Here is a 26,195-nt window from a genome sequence, read left to right as displayed (position 1 = left end):
TAAGGGGTCGGGAAAAACAGCCGCATCTGAGACAAAACTCGGGAGGGAGGTGCTACCTGGGGCTTGGTCACGGACCGTGTAAAAGCGGGGAGTGGATGGAAGCCGAAGACAAAGGATGGGTGCGTGACTGCTGATCAAGGAGAAAAGAGTTCTGATATTAGAGACTGAATACCTGGGTGACACCATGGTCACGCTCCAGCGCATGCGCATACGCATCTACAAGCACTACAACAATCCAACCCGGTAAGCTAAGCAGCGCCATCTAGTGGAGAACGGAGCCATTACACTAAGCCCTGCCCAACTGGGCCAACCTCACTCTTCAGGAACACAAGTCCTTCCCCCTGCTTAGATTATGGACTATAAAGCGATTCATAGTTTGTTTTTTTTATTTTTTTTATATTTATTTATTTTTGAGAGACAGAGTGAGACAAAGTGAGAGTGGGGGAGGGGCAGAGAGAGGGGGAGACACAGGATTGGAAACAGGCTCCAGGCTCTGAATTGTCAGCCCAGAGCCTGACGCAGGGCTCACTCGAACCCACAGACTGTGAGATCATGACCTGAACTGAAGTCAGACGCTCAACCGACTGAGCCACTCGGGCACCCCAAGGGATTCATAGTTTGACTTCTAGGGGGAAACGAAGTAATTTCAGTCATACTTCAGTGTGTTCACTAGTCCATCTATTCAATTTTCTTTTTTTTCTTTTTTCTTTTTTCTATTTTTGTTTCTTTTCTTTTTCTTGAATACAGAAAGACAAAAAATTCATTTTTATTTTCAACTCTTATTAAAAATATTTTTCTTTAATTTTTTTCTACTATATTTTTTACTTTGGTGTAAATTTTTTCAAATTCTATTTTACTTGTATCATTTCATTTTAGTGTACTTCAGTGTATTCATTTTTTCAAGTTTTCAAATGATTTCTTTTTTTTCTTTATTTCTTTCCCCTTTTTTCCCTAATCTATCAAGCCCCTTTCAACACGCAAACCAAAACACACCTAGGATCTAGCATCATTTATTCAATTTTTGTGTCTGTGTTTGCTTTTAATTTTTTAAATTTAACATTTTTTCTAATTTCAATTTTTTTATTTTAATTATTTTTGCCTCATTAATTCCTTTCTCCCTTCAAAATAATGAAATGAAGGAATTCACCACAAAAGAAAGAGCAGAAAGAAATGACAGCCAGGGACTTAACCAACACAGATACAAGCAAGATGTCTGAACCAGAATTTAGAATCACGATAATAAGAATACTAGCTGGAGTCAAAAATAGATTAGAATCCCTTTCTCTAGAGATAAAATAAGTAAAAGCTAGTCAGGATGAAATAAATAATTCTAAAACTGAGCTGCAATCTGGAAAGGATGCCACAGAGGGAAGGATGGATGAGGCAGAACAGAGAATCAGTGATATAGAGGACAAACTTATAGAGAATAATGAAGCAGAAAAAAAGAGGAGGATTAAGGCAAAATAGCACGATTTAAGAATTAGAGAAATCAGTGACTCGTTAAAAAGTAACAACATCAGTATCATAGGGGTCCCAGAAGAGGAAGGGAGAGCAATAGGGGTAGAAGGGTTATGTGAGCAACTCCTAGCAGAAAACATTCCTAACCTGGGGAAAGACACAGACATCAAAATCCAGGAAGCACAGAGGACTCCCACTAGATTCAACAAAAACTGACCTTCAACAAGGCATATGAAAGTCAAATTCACAAAATACTCAGGCAGGGAGAGAATCATAAAGTAAGCAAGGGGGAAAAAAGTCCTTAACTTACAAGGGAAGACAGATCAGGTTTGCAGCAGACCTATCCACAGAAACTTGGCAGGCCAGAAAGGAGTGGCAGGATATATTCCATGTGCTGAATCAGAAAAATATGCAGCCAAAAATTCATCCAGCAAGACTGTCATTCAAAACAGAAGGCGAGATAAAAATTTCCCAGACAAAAATTAAAGGAGTTCATGACCACTAAACCAGCCCTCAAGAAATTTTAAGGGGACTCTCTGAGGAGAGAAAAGATGAAAACAAACAAACAAACAAACAAACAAATAAAGACCAAAAGCAACAAAGACTAGAAAGGACCAGAGAACACCACCAGAAACTCTAACTCTACAAGCAACATAATGGCAATAAATTCATAACTTTCAGTACTCACTCTAAATGTCAATGGACTCAATGCTCCAATCAAAAGACATAGGGTAACAGAATGAATAAGAAAACAAGATCCATCGATATGCTGTTTACAAGAGACCCAATTTAGACATAAAGACACCTTCAGATTGAAAGTAAGAAGATGGAGAACCATGTATCATGCTAATGGCCAACAAAAGAAAGCCAGAGTAGCCAATCTTATATCAGACAATCTAGACTTCAAAATAAAGACTGTATCAAGAGATGAAGAAGGGCATTATATCATAATTAAGGGGTCTATCCACCAAGAAGACCTAACAATTATAAACAATTATCTGCCAAATGTGAGAGCACCCAAATATATAAATCAACTAGTCACAAACAGAAAGAAAGTCATTGATAGTAATACCACAATAGTAGGGGACTTCAGCACCCTGCTCACAGCAATGGACAGATGATCTCATCAAAAAATCACAAGGAGGGGCGCCTGGGTGGCTCAGTCGGTTAAGCATCCGACTTCGGCTCAGGTCATGATCTCACGGTCCGTGAGTTCGAGCCCCGCGTCGGGCTCTGTGCTGACAGCTCAGAGCCTGGAGCCTGTTTCAGATTCTGTGTCTCCCTCTCTCTGACCCTCCCCCATTCATGCTCTGTCTCTCTCTGTCTCAAAAATAAATAAACGTTAAAAAAAAAAAAAATCACAAGGAAACAATGGCTTTGAATGACACACTGGACCAGATGGACTTAACAGATATATTCAGAACATTTCGTCCTAAAGCAGCAGAATATATATTCTTCTCCAGTGTACATGGAACGTTCTCCAGAATAGACCACATACTGGGACACAAATCAGCCCTCAACAAGTACAAAAAGATCAAGATCATACCGTGCATATTTTCAGACCACAATGCTATGAAACTCAAAATCAACCACAAGAAAAAATTTGGAAAGGTAACAAACACTCGGAGACTACAGAACATCCTACTAAGGAATGAATGGGCTAACCAAGAAGTTAAAGAGGAAATTAAAAAGTTCATGGAAGCCAATGAAAATGATAACACCACAACCCAAAACCTCTGGGATGCAGCAAAGGCAGTCATAAGAGGAAAGTATATAGCAATCCAGGCCTTCCTAAAGAAGGAAGAAAGATCTCAGATACACAACCTAACCTTACACCTTAAAGAGCTGGAAAAAGAACCGCAAATAAAACCCAAAACCAGCAGAAGACAGGAAATAATCAAGATTAGAGCAGAAATTAATGCTATTGAAACCAAAAAAAATCCAGAACAGTAGAACAGATCAGAAGCTGGTTCTTTGAAAGAATTAACAAAATTGATAAACCACTAGCCAGTTTGATCAAAAAGAAAAAGGATAGGACCCAAATAAATAAAATCAAGAATGAAAGAGGAGAGATCACAACCAACACAGCAGAAATAAAAACAACAATAAGAGAATATTATGAGCAATTATATGCCAATAAAATGGGAAATCTGGAAGAAATGGACAATTTTCTAGAAACATATACACTACCAAAACTGAAACAGGAAGAAATAGAAAATTTGAACAGACCCATAACCAGTAAAGAAATCAATTAGTAATCAAAAATCTGCCAAAAAACAAGAGTCCAGAGCCAGATGGCTTTCCAGGGGAATTCTACCAAACATTTAAGGAAGAGTTAACACCTATTCTCTTGAAGCTGTTCCAAAAAATAGAAATGGAAGGAAAACTTCCAAACTCTTTCTATGAAGCCAGCATTACCTTGATTCCAAAACCAGAGACCCCACTGAAAAAGAGGACTATAGACCAATTTCCCTGATGAACATGGATGCACAAATCCTCAACAAGATATTAGCCAACTGGATCCAACAATACATTTAAAAAGTTATTCACCATGACCAAGTGGGATTTATATCTGGGATGCAGGTCTGTTTCAATATCCACAAAACCATCAATGTGATTCATCACATCAACAAAAGAAAGGACAAGAACCATATGATCCTCTCAATAGATGCAGAGAAAGCATTTGACAAAATATAGCATTGTCTTGATAAAAACCCTCAAGAAAGTAGGGATAGAAGGAGCATGCTCGAGATCATAAAAGCCATATATGAAAGACCCAACACTAATATCATCCGCAATGGGGAAAAACTGAGAGCTTTCCTCCTAAGGTCAGGAATAAGACAGGGATGTCCCCTCTCACCACTGTTATTCAACATATTCGTCATAGTCTTAGCCTCTGCAATCAGACAACACAAAGAAATAAAAGGCATCCAAATCAGCCAGGAGGAAGTCAAACTTTTACTCTTCGCAGATGACATGATACTCTACATGGAAAACCCAAAAGATTCCACCAAAAACCTGCTAAAACTGATTCATGAATTCAGCAAAGTTTCAGGATATAAAATAAATGCACAGAAATCGGTTGAATTACTATACACCAACAATGAAGCAATAGAAAGAGAATCAGGAATCGATCCCATCTACAATTGCACCAAAAACCATAAAATACCTAGGAATAAATATAACCAAAGAGCTGAAAAATCTATACACTGAAAACTATAGAAAACTTATGAAAGAAATTGAAGAAGACACCAAAAAAATGAAAAGTTTCCATGCTCCTGGATAGGAAGAACAAATATTGTTAAAATGTCAATTCTACCCAAAGCAATCTACATATTCAATGCAATCAATCCCTATCAAAATAATACTGGCCTTCTTCACAGAGCTAGAGCAAATAATCCCAAAATTTGTATGGAACCAGAAAAGACCCCAAATAGCCAAAGCAATCTTGAAAAAGAAAACCAAAGCAGGAGGCATCACAATCCTGGACCTCAAGCTATACTACAAAGCTGTAATCATCAAGAAGACAGTATGATACTGGCACAAAAACAGACACTCAGATCAATGGAACAGAATAGAGAACCCAGAAATGGACCCACAAATGTATGCCCAACTAATCTTTGACAAAGCAGGAAAGAATACCCAATGGAATAAAGACAGTCTCTTCAGCAAGTGGTGCTGGGGAAACTGGACAGCAACATGCAGAAGAAGGAACCTGGACCACTTTCTTACACCAAACACAAAAATAAACTCAAAATGGATGTGAAAGACCTAAATGTGAGACAGGGAGCCATCAAAATCCTCGAGGAGAAGGCAGGCAAAAACCTCTTTGATCTTGGCTGTAGCAACTTCTTACTCAACATATCTCTGGAGGCAGTGGAAACAAAAGCAGGAATGAACTATTGGGACCTCATGAAAATAAAAAGCTTCTGCACAGCAAAGGAAACAATCAGCAAAACCAAAGGGCAACTGACAGAATGGGAGAAGATATTTGCAAACAACATATCAGATAAAGGGTTAGGATCCAAAATCTGTAAAGAACTGATCAAACTCAACATGCAGAAAACAAATAATCCAGTGAAGAAATGGGCAAAAGACATGAATAGACACTTCTCCAAAGAAGATATCCAGATGGCCAACTGACACATGAAAAAATGCTCAACATCACCCATCATTAGGGAAATACAAATCAAAACCACAATGAGATACCACCTTACTCCTGTTAGGATGGCTAACATTAACAACTCAGGCAACAACAGATGTTGGCGAGGATGCAGAGATAGAGGATCTCTTTTGCACTGCTGGTGGGAATGCAAACTGGTGCAGCCACCAGTATGGAGGTTCCTCAAAAAATTAAAAATAGAACTACCCTACGACCCAGCAATTGCACTGCTAGGTATTTATCCAAGGGATACAGGTATGCTGTTTCGGAGGGGCACATGCACCCCCAATGTTTATAGCAGCACTATCAACAATAGCCAACGTATGGAAAGAGCCCAAATGTCCATCGATGGATAAATGGATAAAGAAAATGTGGTGTATATATATATATATATATATATATATATATATACACACACACACATACACACACACACACACACACACACACACACACATACAATGGAGTATTACTTGGCAATCAAAAAGAATGCAATCTTGCCATTTGCAACTATGTGGATGGAACTAGAGGGTATTATGCTAAGTGAAATTAGTCAGAGAAAGACAAACATCATATGCCTTCACTCATATGAGGACTTTAAGACACAGAACAGATGAACATAAGGGAAGGGAAGCAAAAATAATATAAAAACAGGGAAGGGGACAAATCATAAGAGACTCTTAAATATGGAAAACAAACAGTTACTGGAAGGGTTGTGGGATGGGGGATGGGCTAAATGGGTAAGGGGCATGAAGGAATCTACTCCTAAAATCATTTTTGCACTGTATGATAACTAATTTGGATATAAATTTAAAAAAAATAAAAGTAATAAATAAAAATATGTCTTGGGAATTTCTAAAATAGTGTTATGACCTTCAAACCATATTCGATATTAACAAAACCATGTATTTCCTGACTTAGAGAATTTTCCAAATATGATGGGCAAATAAATGTACAAACTGTTTCCCATATTTCATATTTATATAAGATATGACATTTGTTAAAAATAAAGGTCCAATTTAAAAACTTTTTTTTCATTTGCCTCTACCAAAGACATTCCTTGGTGGTCTCCCCAGCACCCACTTCCTCATCTTTATCATAGCCCCGATTTCCATGAAGTTCTGGGGAATTTATTCCACCTTCAGCTCCACGAGGGGAGCCTTTGGCTTGGGTTAAGCCAATCAGTTTATTTCACCTGTACAATCAGAATGAATCTTAGGACTTTTGTTGGCAATATTGGGAAAACAGTTTTCTGCTGGCCACAACCAAGATGTATGAACCAAAACCCCACGAACTGCAGGTCATCATCTTGGTACCCTGAGGAGAACCAGCCTCCAGGTGAAACGAACATTACAGAGCACAGGGAAAAGCAAAAGGAAATTAGTACTTTTGTAACTTTTTTGGACAGCTGGAACAAGCCTTAACTGACACCAGTATTTATTCCTGGACATTGCAGTTGCATCAGCTAAAATGTTCTTTATTGTGGAAGACCTTACCACTCGAAATGGGATCTTTATGAGTCAACAGCAGCAACCTCACTTAGGAGCTTGTCAGAAATGCAGAACCAGGGCCAGGCTGGGGATCCTCCAGAGGCTGAATCTGCATTTGAACAAAATCCCCAGGGTGACTCTCTGCACACATTGGCTTTTGAGAAGAACTCCTCACCTTCTCTGAATCAGCTTCTCCCATAATTTGCATCTTGAATCAGACCACCACCACATCCTTATGCAATAGGCCATATAGATGTTTTTGCTCCTCTTTAGAGACACAGAAACTGAGCTCAGGGAATTTCCATGCTAGCCAAAGCTCCCACACATTTAAAAGTGGCAGAAGGAGCAGGAGCATCCAGGTTCCAAGCCCCACTGTAATTCTCTCCTCTAATGTGTTTTAGGGAGGGGGAGGGCCTTTATCAACAGTTTCCAAGCATAGTGCAGCTTGGAAGGTCTAAGGCTACCTCTTCAGCAACCTTGCATTAGCCTTTATTTTAAGAGACCATGGGTTTAAAGACATCCTTCCTCTCAGTGTTTGCAATCATGGAAAAACTTCTTAATCTAGGTAATTTATTTAATAAGTAGCTCCAAATATTGGTTCCCGACTACCAGTAGTTTAATACAAAAATTACAGGCTAGTTTAATTGCACTTAACCAAGTAAGCCCTGTGAACAATTTTCTCTCATTATTTCTCACTGAGGCATGCCCCTTTGGCACAGTTCTCTTTTTATTAATAAAAGCAAGGAATGGGTGTTGAAAAATCTTCATGCTCCTTGACGTTTTCTAAAATTTAGCCAATAAATTACTATATAAAACAGAATTATTTCAGAGAAAATCTTCCCCTTGAAAAATTTTCAACTCAGCTAAAATAGTATTAGACATCTAAAGTCCTACCTGGTAAATTGCTGTGGATCTTTAATATGGTTTATGTGCACAATAGTCCCTCAACAAATACTTGTTAAGTACATAACTTTCACTTTTAAGTTACTTGACAGCTTGCAAAGCACCTTACCTTTGTTTTTCCTTTTATTCTCATTGACTTGTATCTTTGCAACAATCCTGGTAGGTATGTGTTATTATTTCCATTTTACAGATGTTGAGACTAAACCTCAGAAAGATTAAAAACACTTTATTTTATTTATTTGTGATAGAAATGGGATTCAAATCCTGGTCCTACGACTATAATTTTAGATCCTACTATCTTATGCTGAATCCTTCTTCTAGAAAGGCATTCCAGTGGGCCTTACACTGTTAGTAAGTGGAGCCACTGTTAGTAAATGGAGCCACTAGGCCATCCTTGGGTGCACACACACCCACAGCCATTTCATGAAATCTGCTCTAGATGCAAGTCTTGTTTACTACTTGGAGTAATTTGTATTACACTGAATAAATGATTGTAGACCAAGTATTCTTCCACCATTTCCATCTCTTTCAAAGTCTGTAATGTGAGGTTGTTTCTCATAGGCTGGAGAGACATCCTGACCCTCAAGGATCCCACTGAGATGCAAACATGGGGGTTTCTTCCAGCTTTGGTTGGTGTCTTTCCCAAGCTTCAGCTTCTAGTCTGCAGATGGCAAAGTAGTGTAGACAGAGGCCCTGCCACTTCTTGCCTGTGGTAAGAAGCCACAGCCACAAGCCACCCAGACACTGGCCCAGATGCAGGCTATCAGGTCAAAGATAGAGCATAGGCAAAACTTGTCTCCTAGTGAGTAACACACCAATGTACTTCCTGGAGAATATGTCCCCATTTTCTTTGATAACTTTCTACTAATGTTATGGTAGATGGGCTTCTAAGACAAGAAGCTGGACGAGAAGATTATGATGTATTACACCCCCTATCCTGTCTGCAAACAGGTGTATTTTTCATTTGCTCTTCCCTTGTGAGTCCCACATCATTTGCAAATATGTATGCAAAGTGGTATCCTGAAGTGTGACTCCATCTCCCCAACACTCATCATACTAGTGGAAACTAGACATGATCTTAAGAGTGATAAAGACATGATTGAGAAAATGCAGAAGTTGATTCCCATCTTGTAGCCAAAGGCATTAGCCACAGCTTAAGGAGATCAGTGCTGTAAAATAATGTACCTGGAATGTTCAGCTCTCACACAGAGGGGTCGCAGGACAGTGCTTGATGGAAATATTAGAACTCTCTGCCCACTGCCTGTCAAGACGAGGAAGAGAAATGCTTGCTGTTTCAGGGAGGGCAGAATAAATAAAATTGACAATCCTGTAGTTAATTCATTAAAGAAAAAATAAAAGATATTAAGACAGATGAAATCAAGTGTGAGGCAGGGATATAACTGATACAGAAGAAGTCACTGACCACAGAATACTATGAAGTCTTGTTGAAATAGCTGATTTGCAAGAAAATACAAACATAGGGGAAGGGAAGGAAAAATAAAATAAAAATAGAGAGGGAGGCAAACCATAAGAGATTCTTAAATACAGAGGACAAACTGAGGGTTACTGGAGGGCAGGTGGATGGGGGATGGGCTAAGGGGGTGATGGGCATTAAGGAAGACACTGTTGAGATGAACACTGGGTGTTATATGTAAGTGATGAATCACTAAATTCTATTCTCAAAACCAATATTACACTATATATTAACTAACTAGAATTTAAAAATTAAAAAAAAAAGAAATAAAATAACCACCAAAACAAACAAACAAACAAACAAAAAAGAAAGAAAAGGAAAGGAAATACAAACTCAAAATTCCCTTGGGAAAAAGCAGAAAACTAAATAGACAAATAACCAGGGAAGAAACAAGGGAGGGAAGAAGGGACGTTGTCAACAAATTACCTTCAAGAAGATTAACACACCCATAAAGTGTTCTCACCAGCTCTGCACACACAGTCAAGAAACATAACTCCTAAGTTTATACAAAATATTCCATGGCATTAAAAAAAACTTTCCAAATCTTTTCATAGAGCTAGACTAATTCTCATATGGAAACCTCAAAATAAATAACACAATAGGGAAAAATTACACACTTAGCCTTTGAAGACATGACAGTTAAAGATCTTTATTTATTTTTTTTTATAATTATAAACCAGTATTTTTTACTTCAGTGCCTCCTCATCTGACGTGTTTCTCCCTCCTGCACTATTTGCCCCTCAAGGCCAAGGGGAGTGACACTCATTCCTTGGTTAACCTCCCTCCCTTCCAAGGGTTGTGGAGTTCAGCAGGTGAATGACAGGACCCAGATTCTCAATCTCATTTTCTGGTTCCTAGCATGTCTCACACAAAACAGCATAAAGTAGCAACCCACTTGTCAATATTCATATGGCAAAAATCTAAATAAATGCAGCTTACTGAGACCTCTGAGAATTCTTTCAAGATAAACTCAGGGAGAAGGGGACACTTGCCAAGAAGCGATAGTTAATTTGTGATTGGGAGAATATGTCATTATTCCTGGCACACAACACAGATTGAGAGAAACTGCCACTTCCCCACTCCCCATCAAAGACCTTTCTGGGTGCTTCGGGAACCAGCCCCGCTCTCATCTCTGGAACCAGCAAAAATATCTCTCCAAAGTGACATGTTCTTGTTTTCTGCAAATGCTACACTTTCTAAGAGTTGGGCAGTCTTTTTGTCCTTAAAACAATAGCACGAAAGCATTTGAGTATCTTTCCCTGTTTTTAAGCAGTCAAGTGACAATCTACCTTCTCAAGCAAACAAGCAGATTTCCTGTAAGGTCATGCCAGTTACTCATCTTTTTTCTTTCCCACAGTGTCTATCATCAGTCTGTGAATGAAGTGTTCCAGAATGTGGGATGAGGAGAGAAAGAAGACCCATGACCAACAGTGTATGAACACATATGTGACCACCTCTTCTTCTCAACCCTCCACAGCTCCCCAGTTTTTTTAAAAGGACAAATTTCTAGCTCATTTCCTAGGAAGTGTCCAAAGAGCTGCACAATGAGACCCCAAGCTATCTTTCCAATCTCATCCCTCCTAATTCTTGCTACACCCAGCCTCCCCAGACACTTCAAAGGCACCCAAGCTCACCAGAAACTCTCTCATATTGTTCCCTCTGGCTGGAATGACTTTGATAAGCTCTCCCTCCTGCCATGCTCCTACTCACTGTCCCAAGCCCAGATCAAATGTCACTCTCCCTTTGAAATTCTCCAAGCCAGAAATAAATACTCCTGTGTTTTCAAGCATGAACTGTATCATAATTATTCGAATGTGGCTTTGCTCCCCCTAAAAAATTACAAGCTTGGTGACGACAGGGACTGTATCATGTTTGCATATTTGTGCATGTGCCCCATTGTCCAGCTCAGTGCCTCACACGATGCAGGGACTCATTACATTTTTGTTGAATGGCCCTTTTGAGTGTCTCCTCGAGGTCCACTGCCTGACACAAATAGACTGTAACCTGTAACCTGATGTAATTTGATTACTGAGAGTGATCAGAAGAACTGACAAGAGCATTTTAAAACAATGCGAAAATGGTGTCCACAAGGAGACAAACCGAGGGCAATGGTTTCTCCGATTGGCAAGAAGAAATGACACCCAAATCAAATTAAAAACAGCCAGGAAATGTAGTCCTACCTATCCTTGAAAACATTTTCTGTCATTCTCTTCTTTATCAGGCAATTTGGTTTCCTAAGTAAACTTTCCTTCATTGAAGACAGTGGGTGGTAGGAGTCAATGGTTTTTATTACCTATTGCTGTGTAACAAACTATCCCAAAATGTAGGGGCTTAAAAATAGCTATTTGGGGGGCGGGAGGCGCCTGGGTAGTTCAGTCAATTAAACCTCCAACACTTGATTTTTAGAATTTTGTAAGTCCATCTAACATGATCTAGTAGATTCATGGGCTCAAGCCCCACATTGGGCTCCATGCTGACAGTGTGGAGCGTGCTTGGGATTCTCTCTCTCTCCCTCGCTCTGTGTCCCTACCCCACTCATTCTTGCTCTCTTTCTAAAATAAATAAACCAATTAAAAAAAAATAGCTATTTTTTTCTTGCTTATGATTCTACTGGTCAAGAATTCAGATAAAGATAAGCTGAGTAGTTCTTCCAATCGGTAGCATTGCTGGGTTCAGTTGTTTAGTGGCATTCAGTGGGGGCCAGGTGGTGCGGGGGGTGAGGTGCTCATCTGGGCTAGTTCTATAAGGCTCCAGCGCCTCCTGGTGGCTGCATGACTAGCTTGGTCTTCCTCGCCACATGCTGGTCTCAGGGTAATTAATAACACTTCTCAGGTGGATGCTGACTTTCAAGAAAATGTGTCTCAAGCAGTGAAAGTGGAAGCTGAAGCACTGTTGCCCTCCCCTCAGATGTAGAGTCATCCCTGCCAATATTCTATTAGTCAAAACTGGTCAGAGGGCCATCCTGCATTTAGAGAAGAAATAGTCTCCATCCCTTTCATCCCTTTCTTCTTCTTCTTCTTCTTCTTCTTCTTCTTCTTCTTCTTCTTCTTCTCTGTTTTTAATGTTTATTTATTTTTGAGAGAGAGACAACACACACATGAGCCAGAGAGGGGCAAAGAGAGAGGAGGGACAGAGGATCTGAAGTGGACTCTGTGCTGACAACAGAAAGTCCAATGTGGGGCTCAGACTCACAAACCATGAGATCATGACCTGAGCCAAAGTCAAACGCTTAACTGACTGGGCCACCCAGGTGCTCCATAGTCTCCATCTTTCAATGGGATGGAAAACAAGGAATTTTTAGTCGTCTTTAATCTACCTCTTCTTCCTAGGACTTGATTAACTTTGAATAAACAAAATGTCAAAGTTCTAGGCCTCTAGAATGGAAGCATACCCAATCAGACCATCCATTAGCATGAATACATCCCTTACCATTATTAACACATAATAGGTATTCCTTACTTGACGTTTAGTAGATATTTCTGAAACATGCCTATACTTCAATATTTTGGAAAATGAATCACCTTTTAATGCATCAAAGGAGTTGGCTAATTAAAGGAAATCAATTCTTTTGCAGGGAATTCTCTGCTTGCTTGGTTCCAAGACAGTTCCAACTCCACTTATCTTTATTCCTTTCAATAAAGACTATTCCATGAATATGATACTGAATATATTCATAAATATATTATCAAATAAGAGCTAATTTTATAAATTATAAGCATTTTTACATAAATAATTTCACAAAGTAGAAAAAGTTACTGTCAAAATTATTGTAGATTCACTAACATTTTTGCTGAAACTCTACCAGTTTGGAATTTTTACAATTGCTGTTGGAAAAATCTGATAAGTCAGTGACTTATAAGTGGCCCAAACATCTTCTGAATCAAAGCCTGAAGTATTTGTTCAGCAGAATCTTAGGTGATGGTTTTGAGAGAGGTTACTTTGGATATGATGGATAAGAATTGTCATTTAATCTTTGATTTCTGGCTACATTAACAGTTAAATGCCCAATCTGAAACTGCCAAGTCTTGAGAGCTGTGGAATACATAGTTAATTGACCTAGGTAGTATGAGAAAAGGCTAGAGTTTCCAGGCCAATTTTAATTTTCTCAAAAGGACCAACACAATTTTTTCCAGGAATAGGGAGATCTATATGCCTCAATACATTTTTGTGGAATGAATTAGTGAGGGAATGCATAAGTAAATATATCACTAGCCCTTTTCTTCAATGTGCTCTCAAGAACCCTACAGACACACTGGAAAGCCCATTTAAATACACAGGGCAGCAACAGCATGAATGGGAAAGACAGAACAGATTTCCAAAAATATTTTAGGGGACCGAATCAAGATATGGTTATCCAGTTAGAGCTGACAAGTGAGGACGAGGAAAGAAGTTCACAGGTTTCAAGCTTAGGTGACTAGGTCAATGGTGCTGATGCCAAGTGTGTTAAGAATAATAGTGAAGTTTCTAGTGCCGAATGGAAGGGTGAGTAGTTCAGTGAGAAAGTCCAATACTTGTAGACATCAGGGAAGATGTCCAGCAGGCAGTTGGTATATTTCAGTTCGGCTGTCTGGACGAGAGGTCAGAGCGTGAAGGTGTAGGTTTGGGAATTGTAGTAATACCTTATGTGGTAGTGATGCCATGAAAATGTATGTAATTGCCCAGTTGAGAGAGTATAGAGGGAGAGAACAGGGCAGGGACAGACCCCAGGGAAACATCAGCACTTACCTGAGGGGGAAAGGAAGGAAGGCTTCTTGGACACAGGGACAGAATAATCAGAAATATACAAGAAATGTGCAAAGTGATGTACTGCAGGATCAGTCTTCAAAAGGGAGAAATGTCCAGCCCCGTATATCTGTTAAATCCACCTATGAAATTGGCGCCTAGGTGGCTCAGTCAGTTGGTGTCCGACTTTGGCTCAGGTCATGATCTTGCAGTTTGTGAGTTCCAGCCCCGCGTCGGGCTCTGTGCTGACAGCTCAGAGCCTGAAGTCTGCTTCAGATTCTGTGTTTTCCTCTCTCTCTCTCTCTCTCTCTCTCTCTCTCTGCACCTCCCCTGCTCACACTCTGTCTCTCTCTCAAAAATAAACATTAAAGACAATTTTTTTTATTCCACCTGTGAAATGAGACTAAGAAGCATCTTGCATTGTAACATCAACTAAGAAAACTCATGGTCCAAGCAGTTAAAAAGATCAAGATACACATCTTTCAATCTGCCAGCTAATTAGCTCCATGACCTGGGTAAAGTCCCTTAACTTTTCTGTGCCTCAGAGCTCTCATCTGAAAACAGATAATAGTAATTAAGCCCATTCTAACCACTTCATAGGATTATTGGAGTTCAATGAGAAAATGCATGTGAATGCCAGTCCATTGTGAAGTAAAAATCATGTAGTGATATAAAGTTATTTCTTAATTTTAGTAGGCAGATTAATGATTGTTAATAAATGCTTGAAAATAACAGTATATGAGAAGAGCACAGATAACTCTGCTTTGATGAAGCTCTTTGGTAAAGAGCTTCTCGGATCATTGAAGTGTTCTTTTTCCCAAGAACTTGTAAGTCCTGCCCCACATGGGACATGCCACTCAAGCAGCAACAGCACTAGCCTGGGATTCAGGGTCCTCATCCCAGGCCTTGCCAACCATCTGTGCCTATCTCCATGGTGAACGTGCCACAGTCTATTGTAATTATTTGATGTAGGTCTGCCTCCCTTTCAGACTGTGAGATCCTTGAAGACAGACCATATTTTGTCCATTGCCCTTCTGTTTTTATCAGTAGTCCCAGCACAAAGCTTGAAACATGGAAGGGGTTCCATAAGTATTCACTAAAAAAAAAGAATAAATGGACATGGATCTCACAACATCATTCAATTTTAACCTCACTATAAGAGAACAAAATTAGATTATAAATTTTCTCTAAAGACTTATGGCATTAGTATTTTCTTCAGACACACTTAAGCAGTACCAAGAAATGCTTGACAAGTTATCTGGAATAGATAAATAATTATAAGCATGTATAGAGATGAAGGGTTACCAGTATTCATAATCATTCATTCTTAATGAGATCAAACTCTTTGAGGATGGTATTCAATAATGTGATTTCAAACACCTATAATCATAGAGTACTTGCCTCATGAACAACCAAAAATGATAACAGGTTGAGCAGCAGGTGAAGTTCTAGTCTAGAAAAGACACTTGCCCTTATGTCTCCCACTATTTTGCTAATTGCCTTTGAGCCCCCTGGCATGTGTCACCCCCACCTCACTCCAGTACCAAATGAAAGATATTTGTTGGGTTTTTCCCCAGAAAAAAAAAAGCTAAGCACCTTAAAAATAATAATGATTAAAGATGACTTTGGCAGCTCAGGATGGTACATCTTTGACCTTGAGCAGCTGCAGCCTATACTTGACAATGGAGCTGCTGGAGGTGTTGCTGAAAGTCACAGTAGAGCAAGTATACCCATTGTTTTGTTCAATTGGTTGCACAGCAGTAACTACAGTTATTAGTCATTGGGGTTTGCAAAATATAATTGTGTTCATTGATTTCTATGACTTTATACTCATGGTTTACCTACATAGAAATTCGCCTTTGAGGTGTTTTTCCCCAATATTACCTATACCCTTGGAAACTTGACAGTAAGTGGCCCAAGTTCAAGTCAAATATCACATAACATCAAGGAGTAGTAGGCATGAATTTCAAATAAGCACCCATATCTCGTTTAGTGACCAAAGTCTGGCTCCTCACTTTGTTTTTTTTAATTCCCCTTCTCATGAGTTAGACATAAGATATGCCCCCAAATAGTCAACCAAGAAATATCCCTCCTCTGAGGAGCATCTATAATGCTAGAAAGTTCACATTTCTGCCCATTCTTCTCAACAAAGACTGTGACGGACTCAAACGCCAGCATTCTGCATGTCGTGGCCACTCTCCATGAGTATCCTCTGTCATCAAACTGAGAGTTCTGGTATTTTGGAGGCATTTTCATCCTTCAGTCCAGAGTAATTCTCAGCATTTCACAACTTGGATTGATCTTGTCAGTGATCAACACCTGATGGCTGTTGTCCCTGCTTCAGCCATATTATTCAAGTGTCAATAATTTCATTTTCAACTCTCCAGTCCTAAGAGTTCTCAAGAGAAAAACAGCCCCATAGACAACTTTAGTGAATCACTTAAAGTATTGTGTTTTCCTAAAACAATTCAGTGTCACAAAGGAAAAACAGGACAACTAGACAATGCATGAACTTCATCAGGGCCAGGGAAATAATCATACAAAGAAACACAATTCCATGGAGCTACCTTAAACTGAAGAGAAAATTGCAGAAGGGGTACAAGATCAGCTTGGTTTCTGCTGCTGCCTGTAACGAATTGGGCAGACTTACATGGAAAGGCTTCCAACCTAACACCTGAAAATGCTTTTCACGTGACAGGTTCTCAATGTAAGATTCATCATCAACCCCAAGACACACAAAAGGAAAAGGACACTAACTCTTCAATAATGTTGGTACTAAATCATAAATGGGGCTTTAGAATGCCACCTTCTTAGGAACTTAATCAATGAAACTTCCCAAGTCAGAGCACATCATAGAGGTACAAGCTTCATCTCTTAGTGTACAAATCAAATCCTTGGGTTTGCTATGGCTTGTAATTCATTTTATTATCCAATTGGTTTCAGGTTGCATCTTATCAGAACACAGAACAACATAAAAGGCTAGTGGAGCCCACATTTCAGGGGGAAGGGACCAGGAGAAAGGCTAAGCTTGTTCTGGAAACTTTTCCCAGAAGGACAAGGTGAAGGGTAGTATTACTCAGGACAAGGTGAAAGAGAGGAGAGCATTCTTAGTGTCCCCAGGGAACAGGTGACCACAGCTGGTGTGGAGGGAAACCCAGGGAGAAGGTCCCTCTGGGTTGTAGATTCAGGGCCCCTGCTGGGTTCCCTCCCATCTATCTACTTCTTCCTTCTCCTCAACCCCACATACAACTTGAGTGCTTGCTACAGGGTGGAGTTCATGCACATGGTATCCTCTGACAGACCGTATTTCCCAAGCTAAGAATCAATTCTCATTGTTCTCACAGGGGGAGAGAATATTTGCAATTGAAACAGACTTGGAAAATCTGGGAATAATTACTATAAATTATAGTCATTTTCTGTGGACTGCTTGTCACCTGTGACCAATATGCATATAACTTGATATTATCTGATTAACCTTTCCCAAGTTTTATTTTATTATAATAGTAAAGTCTATTCATATATATCCAGACATCATCATTCATTTTCCCTTATCAAGGTTGTCAATGTTTTGTTGGACTTTTTTGTTTATTTGTTTGTTTGTTTAAATTCAAGCTGGTTAACATATAGTGCAGTATTGGTTTCAGGAGTAGAACCCAGTGATTCATCACTTACATGAAACACCCAGTGCTCATCCCAACAAGTGCCCTCCTTAATGCCCATCACCCATTTAACCCATGCCCCCACCACCTCCCCTCCTGCAACCCTCAGTCTGTTCTCTGTATTTGAGAATCTCTTATGGTTTGCCTCCCTCTCGGTTTTTATCTTATTTTTCCTTCCTTTCCCATCTGTTTTGTATCTTAAATTCCACATATGAATGAAATCATATAATATTTTTTTTGTCTAACTTATTTCACTTAGCACAATACACGCTAGTTCCATTCACATTGTTGCAAATGGCAAGATCTAATTTTTTTATTGTTGAGTAATATTCTATTTATATATATAAATATATATAATCTTCTTTATCCATCCATTGGTCTATGGACATTTGGGCTCTTTCCATAATTTGGCTATTGTTGATAGTGCTGCTATAAACATTGGGTGCATGTGCCCCTTTGAATCATCATTTTTGTATTACATCATTTATGTACTAGGTACATAAATACCTAGTAGTGTAATTGCTGGGTTGTAGAGTTGTTCTATTTTTAATTTTGTGAGGAAACTCCATACTGTTTCCCAGAGTGGCTGCACCAGTTTGCATTCCCACCAGCAGTGCAAAAGTGTTCCCCTTTCTCCTCATGCTCACCAACATCTGTTGTTTCCTAAGTTGTTCATTTTAGACTGTCAATGTTAAAGAAAATTGAAGGAGACATTGTCTGATACATATATTATAAAATACATGCTTAAACTACAAAGTATAGCCTAAATCTGCCCAGAAAACCCTACTTACTTCTTTAGGATCATTAGTCAGAAAATTCACACATGATTCCACCTTTATGGCAGATGGCATACACTCATAGCTTGGCTCAAGACATTTGGATAAGTACTCTTAAATAGGATGTGATCATTCAAAACACATCATTGGAAACATTTTTTAGTTCTCTTGTCAATGATAATGATTGGTTTGCTTAACAGACTTGTTTGCTTAACAGTAAGAATTCCAATGTCTAAATTTTACAAATGTCCGAGTTACAAACAAAGACTATTTCACTCACAATGCCCCAGGTTTGATCAACTTTTTGATCAATCAAAAAGTCCTCATAAACTTTTGTTGTTGTTATCACTAATTTCTTCCATAACAGAAAGACCCAAGGATTAAAGCATGGCATGTTGGGACAAACTGGCAGCTTAAAGACTATGTCACCCACTATCCTCATTTTATTTAATTGCTTTATTTGAATTGTTTTTATTGTGTTGATCATTCAAAGATGACACTCTTATTATGCACTGTTCCAAATAGTGGTTATATCAGTGGAGATGTTTGCAGTTGCAAGGAACAGAAAACCCAGCAAAAAGTGGCTTAAAACCACAAGAAAAATATGTTACCTTATGTTGTAAGAAGTCTGAAGGTGGTCAGTTCCCAGGAGCTGGGTACTCTGCATCTTTCCACTCTGCCATGCTCAGCAGGTTAACAAAGCCCTCCTTTATATTTGCAAGTTGGCTGTAGCAATTCCAGATGGTACCCACAGACATGACATCCAGCAAAGAAGAAGGCGTTCCTCTCCTCCTTCTCTTTATGTATTTCAAGGAAGACATTTCCCAGAGGCTTCTTGTACACTACCCACAATTGTCTTACCGTGATCAACATTTGCCTCTGGAGCTGGAGAGGGGTCTTTGGAGCTCCTGTAAACCCAATTACTAAACAAATGCAATGCTCTACTAGGAAGGAAAAAAATGGAGTGGTCAATTTGGGATAAGGAATCAATAGTTTCAGCCACACGGGTTTCCCAAAATAGTTCATCTTGTCCTACTCACCTTGTTAATAATATGAATTTGTCCATTTATACCTATTCAACCCCATTAACATTTTCACCTCTACCACTTGCTCAGGCTTCCAGATTTATAGGAAGCCTACCAATATTTTCAACCTACTTCCATTTTCTATGTGGAGCCATGTTTCTCCTAGGTATTCTAAAGAATAACTAGATACAAAATCATACATTATTTGTAGGCCTTCCTGGGATTACACCTCCACAATCATACAATTCTGGAAGAAAATCTACCTGATTTTGACCCTTTAGCAAGGAAACACATATATGCACTGTTATAAAATGAAATTCAACTAAGTAAGTTCTAGAGATCATACTGGCTTGACTCAGCAGTTCACGAGTCAGGTAACATCCAATCTAGCAGATAGAAAAGAGCTCCAAAGTTGCTGTCTGAAATGCAGGACATTTATTGGCAGGAAAGAACAGGAACAAGGAAGTTATACTAGGCAAAAAAAAAAAAAAGAGAGAGAGGTGTTGGTTATTGCAAGGTTACTTTTCTTTGGGGGATGGCTGGAGTGTATCAGGCAAATTACTTAACTAGTTCACATCAGGTTTGAGATTCTATTCCTAATGGAACAGAAACTGTAATTAAGTTAAGTCTCCATTTGGTGGCATGGGGCTTAGCCTAAGTGACTCCATTTGGGGCCTGTTGTCTTGTTTTTAACAGCACCTACATATCACCCATCCAGGAAAGAGGGAACAGCCACTCAGCCGGACCTTTCCCAGCCACACCTTTTTTTCAGAATGGGCATACTCAGAAAGTTAGGAAGATGACTTTCTTGCTCTTATCATTTGTGTGCTCACAGATTCCCATGAAAGAGAGCTAGAGGAGAGAAGCCCACCAGTCTACTCAGATTTGTATCTAACCAGACTGGTGTCCCTGATTCAGGTGTGTGTCCCTCCTCTATGCCTAATTTGTGTCACCCTTAATTTGGGGCCCTTGGGTCAACAATTCTCCTGGGTAGGATGTGAGTCTGCTCCGGGCTTTTCAGCTACTTGTTTTTTGTTAGTCTTGATCACAGGTAGATATGTAGCATTTGGCTGGTGCAACCATTATCGATAGCCATGTGGTCATCAAAGGAAAAATCCTGATAGCAGGGAATGTTGTCATAATCTATCACTTATAAACCCTGTCACTGTGTTAATCGCCCTTAGGAATCCATTACTGTCCCCACCAGCAGCATTCACTGAAGAGACACAGGTCAGAGCTCTCTCTGGCTGCTGGGAGAGTGAAATGTGCTAAGGCCACAGGAGCAAGAGGCGCTCCCATGTGCAAGGACTTCAACTTCATTAGCCCTTTCCCCATGGCTGGTTACACATGTGTGTGTGCCAAGAATGCATAAGCTTCAGGGAATTTCCACCTCAATGTAAACTGAGAGCCCCACAGAAAGAGTGATGAATACCAGTATAAAAGGATTACATGGAGAGCCTCATTCTGGAGGGGCCATTCCAAATGATCTATCTGCACCCAGTTTCTTTCATGTGGACCCAGCACAAAGGAGCCTCATAGAATGTACAGAATGTACTAATGGCTCTGCTTTCTGGCATCTGCCCTTTCAAAGCTTCTTTTCTACTCTCCTATTAATCTCAGCCACAGCTACACTAGAGGGCACTTGAACACTACATTCATTGCAGACCAAGTCATTGGCACAGGTACTGGTGGTACTTTTTTTTGGGGGGAAGGGATGGGGGTGCATGGGTGGGAAGCACAAGGGGGGGGTAATGGGAGGGGTATATTTATTTTAACATGTCTTCAATAAACCCATCAGTATTTGAGGAAGCTTCCGAGTCAGACTTTGGGGACCAAAACCTTAATTATACAATATAATTGTTGTTAATGGAACGTGTACATTTCAACCCAGCAAGACTGGTGGTGTTTAATGCCAGCATGACATATTTCCCAAATCGTTCTCTTTATTTGTATAAATAGGAAAGAAGCAAAAATTGCATCAGCTCTCTGCATAATGAAGAGGGAGGGAATGTGCAGCCTGTACTATGGTGGCCAGATGCCCTTTTATCTCTTTTCAAATCAACATGCAGAGCTGGTGGTCCTCAAATAGAAAGCATTTTTCCTAAGGGATGGCTGCACTGTACGTTTAGAATGATAACATTCTATAAATAAATAAAAAAGATTATTAAGAACGCTCTGTAAATCTCCTAGTCAAACACCCCTTCAAGCAACCATCATGAGTAATTCAGTTTGGTCCCTTAATCCCACTGTATACAAATACACAGCATAAATACAGTATTTAACAAGCACCAGAGAAAAGGCAGCACTCTTGCAATAAAGACTCATTTAGGAAGAACAAACATCCCTTGCCCCGAGTCTTGTTGGCTTCCCCCAGATTTCAGTTCTTCATGTGATTCTCTTGCCTGAACAAGACGTCCACCTTACATGAGTGAATCTCAGGCATAGCCTACCTATTTAGTAAAACCTAAACATAGTAACTTGGTTCCCACATTCTTTTTGTTCCACTTCAGTGAATTCACAGGGTATCCATTAGAAACCACATCACAAGTACAAACACCCACGGGCTTCGTTAAGCCATGACACTCCAGTGGGGTTTCAACCAGATCAGAGGCAGAGAAGAGAACAGATCTGACGCGCGATCCATAAGAATCCTATGGGATCTGAGGTCTAGCGATGTTGACTTGCTTTCCCCGTGACCACCTACTTCTCTCTGCTTGTTCTTTGTCTTTGTGGATTTTCTCTGTGGCTCTTGCTGTGTCTCCCTGAATCTCCATCTCTGCCTCTCTCTTCTCCACCCCTCAATTTTCTTCTCCTTTGTTGTTCTCTGGATCTAGGATCTTGGTCAACATGAGGACTCAGGTAACAGGGAGGGTAACACACTCTGATGGTGAATACAGACTAAACATGATGTCCTTGTTTTCTTTGCTGGCTTTTGATGAACTGTGACAACGTGCAACCACACGTCTGGAGGCTGCAACAGTGCCAGTGCCAGTGCCCAGCTATTTCCTCAGCCCAAATACAAGCACTTCTAGTATTTAGTTAAATGGATACAGTGCTTTTTCCCTTACTCCCTCAACTTGAATTATAGAAATGACTGCCCAGGTGCCACCAGAAGGCTCTGCCAGTTAAAGTTCTTCTCAGTGAGGAGCCATTTATCAAGCTCTCCATGGCAGCATCCCAACACCCCAAATTGTGTTTCTCTCCATGCTGACTGGTGTGTGTGACAGGAGAATGGGCCCCTGAATCCACTTCCATCAGGGACACCCTCCACCAAGAAATACACTTACTCTATTCTTCCCTTCTCCTTTAAGACCTTCTGGTTCCATCCAACCCACTATGCCGGGGGCTTGCAGGCAATCCCATCCATCCTCTGCCAGGCCCAGAGATGTGCATTTTTCTCTAGAGGACCAGCCCTGAGGGGGACTCCAGGGAGAGTCTGAGGCTGCAAGTTACCACTCTGGAAGCCAAAGCCAAGGCCAACTCAGCACCTTAGATCTTCGCCTCATGGGTAATAGGACCAAAGTGGTTTCGTGTGTGATGCGTGCAGCAGTTGTGATCTACTACCCGGACTTTTCAGCCATTGGTTAGCAAAAGTTAACTTTTACAAGTGTCTGATTCTTAGTTTCTCTATGCTCTTTATTATGTTCAGATTTTAAATCAAATAGGGTAGAAAGATCTAGGCACCGCATTTGTTTGCTAGATCTACCATAACAAAATACCACTGACTGGGTGGTTTCAACAACAGATATTTATTTTCTCAGTTTGGGAGGTCAGAAGTCCAAGATCAAGATGTCAGCAGGTTTCATTTCTCCTGAGACGTCTCTTCTTGGCTTGCAGATGGCTGCCTTCTTGCTGTGTGCATGCATCCCTGGTGTTTTTGTGCATCCCAATTTCCTCTTCGTATAAGGACACCAGTTTGCACAGCAGATTGGATCGGGGCCCGCCCAGATGACCTTATTTAATTACCTTTGTTCTGGGTCCCATCTCCAAATACAGTCACATGCTACAGTACTAGAAGTTAGGGCTTCAACATACAAAATTGGAGGGCACACAATTCTGCCCATAAGAGGAACAATCACATGCTTCTGGTAGCATCCAAGGGTTTACCAAGCTTTACCTCAAAAGAAATGAAGTGCATCTAAGCCTTGTTCTTAATTCTCTGTTGATGCATTATATTTTTCATAACAGTGACATTTAATGAATATTGCAAAGATAAAAAAAAAAGAAAAAGAAATTGTAGGCACAAATCAATTCCTAATAAATCTCTTAAGGATCTTTGAAATTCAGCCACTGAAAGCAAAGTTTCTTCCTCTGGTTTAAAGCAAAACAAACCAAAGAGAAAAGAGTGGTTTTTATCTCTGAGTTTTGGGGAGGTGGGGTAGATTCTTATTATAGTTGTTTTGTCCTAACAATGTTTTCTGTAAGAACTTTCTTGATTGCTAAATCTTGACTGTTTTTTGTTCTTTATCTTCATTGCGTTCTTACAACAAGCATTGCCCCTGTCCCCGTCTCTCCAGAACACTTGTACAGTCTGGTATAAAGAAATAAGCTCCAGTCTTGTTTCACAGGTAACAGTCTGCTCTCAAGTCGAAAGAGGCAGATAGGAAGAAAAAGCATATGTGATGCTTTCCTGTTTGACAAGCTTTCCATGAGACAGGACTCCAGGTTTGTTTCTTTGTGTATTTCTCCTTCTAATAAATGTGATGGGCAGTTTGGAGTATGGACATCATGAGTAAATAGGAAAATTACTGCTCCAGACCTTAATTAATCACACAAAATCCATCCCAGAAGTCTGTCTCCCATGCTCAGATGCCTGATGCTCCAACAGCTGCTCACAGGGAGACAATTCCCTGAGGTGTCTCTGGCCCTGACTGCATTCAAGCCAGGCTCAGTGAAGGATTCTAGAGGCCAACAGACCCAACTGCCAGGCAGGCCGCCACCTGGCAGGGCTGCCCCCTGTGGGGGCCTCTGAGACATAAAGAAGTTTTTGTTTCCTATGAACGAGACGTGAACTACAATCTATGGTGCCCTCTGTGACTAAAACCCACCAAGTGTGATTTCTGAAATTCAGGTAAACAGAAGGGAATTTGGGTCAAATATGGTAAGTAGACCACACACATGTATCTCTTCTCCCATCCAAAACCTAGATAAAATGACAGTGAAAGAATTAAAAAGATGTAAACCCATAGGTCAAAGAGAACTGGAGAGGCAACAGCAGTGAATGACAACTGTCAACACATTTGTGGGGTGTGGGGGGGCAGTTAGAAAGTAATGGAGAAATGGCAGTTAGCTTAGCAGAGGGGAAGAAACTATAAGCTACCAAGGTGCAGAACCCTGGAGAGGTTGGGCACATGGACACTGCAGGTCCTCCATAGCTGGGGGTGAGGCATGGGTCTGAAACAGAGGTTCTGACTGAAAGTCTGCATACACAGTATGTATGTCTCTTCCTCCACCAAACACCAGCCCTGCTCACCAGCCCCCACCAACCCATCCCTGCTCCATCTCTTCCAGGAAGCCAAGAATGTATTCTTTAGAGAACTTGAACCAGAGAATCCCAGACTCAGATAACAACAGGCATAGAGGATGGGGAACCAGGTGCTAGACTGAAAGAAAAGCACTTAGGTGAAAATCTGGTTTTCCAAGCACCCTTCCTGCCTCTGCTCACGGAACATGAATGTCTGGATATATACCGCCCAAGCAGAAGCATAAAGGAAAATTCTCCAAAGAAATTCACTGGCTCTGGAGAAAATCTCCACAGAGACTCCCATCTAAAAATGTTCTTCATCAACTCAGCCAGCTCACCTCCTGACAATACTTACGGAGGCACAAGCCACTCCCATGCACACAGTTTCCTAATGGCTCCTTATTGCATCAGTTGTTAATCATAAATGAAGATTCAAAGATCACCAGACATTTGAAGTTGTTCTCAAAGATGCAAAAAGAGAACTAAACAAATAAATATAGTTTTTAAGGGACTAAGAAGACATCGAGGCAGCAGAGGAAACAAAAGTAAAACCAAAAGACAAAAAAATGAACTTACAGTAATTATCATCAGAGAGTTCTGAAAAAACATTGCCTTCACAAAACAAGATAGGATACAATAAAAAGGAAGAATCAGAGTGCAAAAGAAGAGTTTGTGAAATTAAAGGTATAATAACCAAAGTAGAAAACATTCAGTAGGACACTTGGAAGATAAGGTTGAGTGACTGTCCTCAAAAAGCCAAAAAAAAAAAAAAAAAAAAAAAAAAAGGGACTAGGGGGAGAAAAGGATATTAGAGAACCAGTCTAATGTGTCCAACATCAGGAATTCCAGAAAGAGAAACTTAAAATAATAAAGGGGTGGAAATGATCTCACAACTGGAAGATATGTTTCTAGAGAGTGTCCAACACCATGCACTGAAAAACAAAAGCAAAAGCCCAGCAAGACAAATACCATGAAACTTCAGAATACCAGGTATAGGAAAGCTCATAAGTCTGCAGAGAGAAAGCCTATCACAAAGGACAGGAAACAAAAATGCCATTGGTG

The 26,195-nt window shown here is 40.0% G+C and overlaps 1 long non-coding RNA gene and 1 pseudogene across 1 annotated transcript; both read left to right on the top strand.

Moving 5' to 3' along the window:
- Window positions 1-184: 184 nt before the first annotated feature.
- On the top strand, window positions 185-9,369 carry LOC147575552 (ras-related C3 botulinum toxin substrate 1 pseudogene; annotated as a pseudogene).
- A 15,243-nt stretch (window positions 9,370-24,612) lies between these two features.
- On the top strand, window positions 24,613-25,788 carry LOC147575551 (uncharacterized). Its single transcript, XR_015242728.1, has 2 exons — window positions 24,613-24,740; window positions 25,181-25,788. It is a non-coding gene; the product is annotated as an uncharacterized LOC147575551 (long non-coding RNA).
- The last annotated feature ends 407 nt before the right edge of the window (window positions 25,789-26,195 follow it).

Source organism: Puma concolor, chromosome D3 (assembly GCF_028749965.1).
Source record: "Puma concolor isolate L17-30 chromosome D3, mPumCon1.1.hap2, whole genome shotgun sequence".
Taxonomy (NCBI): Eukaryota; Metazoa; Chordata; class Mammalia; order Carnivora; family Felidae; genus Puma; species Puma concolor.
Note: the sequence above shows the minus strand (reverse complement) of the source record. Positions and strands in the feature narration are given on the sequence as shown.